General features: G+C 40.7%; 1 long non-coding RNA gene across 1 annotated transcript in view; it reads left to right on the top strand.

Annotated features, from left to right (window-relative positions):
* The window catches only part of LOC111726453, a 23304-nt gene extending 19966 nt beyond the window's left edge, over positions 1-3338 (top strand). Inside the window, exon 3 of the long non-coding RNA XR_002774218.1 lies at positions 2898-3338. This is a non-coding gene — a long non-coding RNA (uncharacterized LOC111726453). The remainder of the gene's footprint in view (positions 1-2897) is intronic.
* The last annotated feature ends 347 nt before the right edge of the window (positions 3339-3685 follow it).

Here is a 3685-nt window from a genome sequence, read left to right as displayed (position 1 = left end):
CACACTTTGCTTTATGGTGCTTCCCTTTGTTGCACTTTATAGATGCTGTGTTTTTTACACATTGAGGGTTTGTGGCAACCCTGCCTCCATCAAGCCTATTGTGCCATTTTTCCAACAGCAGGTGCTCACTTCACGTCTCTGTGTCATGTCTTGGTAATTCTCAGAATATTTCAAGCTTTATTATTATGATATCTATTATGGTGATCTATGATCAGAGATCTTTGATATTATTATTGTAATTGTTTTTGGGGTGGGGCCATGCATGGTACCCACATAAGATGTGAACTTAATCGACAAATGTTGTATGTATTCTGAGTTCTCCAGTGACTGGCCATTCCCCCATCCATTCTCCCTCTTCTCAGGCCCCCCTATTCCCTGAGACAAAAAAAAAATATGAAAATTAGGCCAATTAATAACCCTAGGATGGCCTCTGAGTGTGCAAGTGAAAGGAAGCATGACGTGTCTCTCCATTTAAATGAAAAGCTAGAAATGACTAAGGTTAGTGAGGAAGTCTTGTCAAACATCAGGGTGAGTCAAACTGGGTCTCTTGAGCCAGACAATGATCGAAGTTGTGAATGTAAAGAAAATGTTCTTGAAAAAAATTACAAGTACTACCCTCAACAAATACCCCAATGATAAGAAAGTGAAGCAGCCTCATTGCTAATATGGTGAAAGTTTTAGAGGTCTAGATGGGAGATCTAATTGGCCACAGGCTCCCTTACGGCCAAGCCTAATCCAGAGAAAGGCCCTAACTCTTCAATTCAAGGAAGGCTGAGAGGTGAGGAAGCTCCAGAAGGAAAGTTGAAGCCAACAGAGCTTGGTTTGGGAGGTTTAAAGGAAGAAGCGATTTCTGTAACATAAAGATGCCAGGCGAAGCAGCAAGTGCTGACGGAAGCAAGCCAGAGGATCTAGCAAAAATAATTGGTGAAGTGACTACAGTAACCAACACATTTTCAATGGAGATGAAATAGCCTTTTATTGGAAGAAGATGCCATCTAGGACTCTAATAGCTGGAGAGAAGTCCGTCCCTGGTTTCAAAGCTTCTAAGGACAGATTGGCTCTCCTGTTAGCAGCTAATGCAGTCAGTGACTTTAAGCTGAAGCCAGTGTTCATTCACCATTCTGAAAATCCTAGCGGCCTTAAGAATTATGCTGAATCTAATTATGAATCATGCTGAATCTGCCTATGGTCTAGAAATGCAAAGACCAGCCTGGATGACAGCACACCTGTTACAGTACGGTTTTATGACTGTTTTAAGCCCAATGTTGAGACTTACTTCTCAGGAAAAAAAAGTTTCTTTCAAAATATTACTGCTTTTTAGCAATGCACTTGGTCACTCCAGAGCTCTGATGCAGGCATACAAGATCAATGTTATTTTCATGCCTGCGAACACAACATCTGTTCTACAGCCCACACATCAAGGAGTAATTTTGACTTTCAAGTCTCATTATTTGAGGAATACATTTCATGAGGCTACAGCTGTCACAGATAGTGATTTCTCAGATGGATCTGGGCAAAGTAAGTTGAAAACCTTCTGGAAAGGATTCACTGTTCTACATATCATTCAGAACATTTGTAATTCAGGGGAGGAGGTGAAAATATCAGCATTAATGGGAGTTTGGAAGAAATTGATTCCAACTCTCATGGATGAGTTTGAGAGGTTCAAGACTTCAGTATAGGAAGAAACTTCAGATGTGGTGAAAACAGCAAGAGAACTAGAATTAGAAGTGGAGCCTGAAGCTGGGACTGCACTGCTGCAATCTCCTGAGAAAGCTGCAACAGCTGAGGAATTGTTTTTAGGGATGAGCAAAGAAGTGGTTTCTCCAGATGGAATCTGCTCATGGTGAAGACGCTAGGAACAGTGTTGAAACGACAACAAAGGGTTTAGAAAATGATAAACGCAGGTGGTAAAGCAGCAGCGGGTTTGCGAGGACTGACTCTTCACTTTGAAAGAAGTACTGTGTGTGAAATGCTTCGAAAGAGCATCGCGTACCACATAGAAATCTCTTGTGAAAGGACGCGTCAGCTGATGTGGCAACCCTCAGTATTGTCTTATTTTAAGAAACTGCCGCAGCCGGCTCAACCTTCAGAAACTGTCACCCTGATCGGTCAACAGCCATCGACACTAAGGCAAGATGCTCTACCAGTGAGACGATTATAACTCGCTGAAGTCTTAGGTGATCATTAGATTCATTAGCACTAAAGTATTTCTAAATTAAGGTATGTACATTGTTTTCTTTAGATGTAATGCTATTGCATACTTAGGAGACGACAGTGTAAACATAACTTTTATATGCTCTGGAAAACCAAAAAATTTGTGTGACTCACTTTATTGCAACATTTTTTTTTTTTGCCGTGGTCTGGAAGTGAGGTATGCCTGTACACAACTAAGAGTGTAAATTCCTTATGTTCCACCACAAGAAAAGATTAATGAGATAATGATATGTTAATTAGCTTTATTTAATCAATTCACATTGTATGTGTTTGTGTGTATAGATATATCAAAATGTTACATTCAGGCTTGGTGCCTGTAGCTCAGTGGTTGGGGCACCGGCCACATACACCAGGGCTGGTAGGTCCAATCCCAGCCTGGACCTGTTAAACAACAATGACAATTGCAACAAAAAAGTAGCCAGGCATTGTGGCAGGAGCCTGTAATCCTAGCTAGTTGGTAGGCTGAGGCAAGAGAATTGCTTAAGCCCAAGAGTTTGAGGTTGCTGTGAGCTGTGATGCCAGGGCATTCTACCAAGGGTGACATGGTGAAACTCTGTCTCTAAAAAAAAAAAAAGAAAATTACATTCAACCTCATAATGTACCCAATTGTGATATTTCAACACAAATAATATTAATAAGACAATAGTAAATTCTCTTTATGAGATAACTTCTTGCTTACCCAGGTCAAGGACGTTCTGACAACTTCCACGGATCAAGGAGGATTTCTCCAAAACGGATGTGAATGAGATTGTTTGCTACAATGTACCCTGCAGGGGCTGGGAGTTAGCGGTCACTGTTTGCTATCATTGAGAGGATGGAGTTATAAAATGACTTGGAGGGACATTTAGGAACACTGTGCAACATTTAGCAACAAAGAACTACATGTCCACATAGTGACCTGAACAGATCTTGCGAGCATTTAGTTTTTAAAACAGTGATGATTTTAGCACCATACCACTTATTCGAATTGAAAAATGTAATAATAAAGACAATGGGATGCTTGGCGATGACATAACTCCTTATTTATCTTTTAGTTATCTCATTTATTCTCACATTAGAATTAGTGTCTAATTGAAGGAGAGAAATGAAAGAAGGGAATGCAGAAACGCAGAATAAAGAAACAAGGGGGGCCTCTGACCTGATTTGAAGGATTTATAAAAATCTTTGCACCTGGGATGGAGGAACAAAAAAGAAGAATACCCGTGTCATCTATCACAAGACAAAATACTCCTTAGTGCTTCTCTAACGCCACATTCATAATGCAGCCTGAAGTTTTCTGTACCATAACCAAGGAAGAACATTGACAAAAACATAATTCCTCTGAGGAGGGAGAATAGGATGGTGAGGGGGGCCGTGTATTGCAAAACACAGATTGAAGATCTAGGAGATACTCAGCCTGGAGAAGATCAGAGAGGAGTGGGGAGTAACCAACTGTCCTGGTTTGCCATAAATTTCCCAGTTTTAGCCCTGA

This window comes from Otolemur garnettii, unplaced genomic scaffold, assembly GCF_000181295.1.
Source record: "Otolemur garnettii isolate 467f Iridium unplaced genomic scaffold, OtoGar3 scaffold00066, whole genome shotgun sequence".
NCBI lineage: Eukaryota > Metazoa > Chordata > Mammalia > Primates > Galagidae > Otolemur > Otolemur garnettii.
This window is presented reverse-complemented; position numbering and strand designations above follow the sequence as displayed.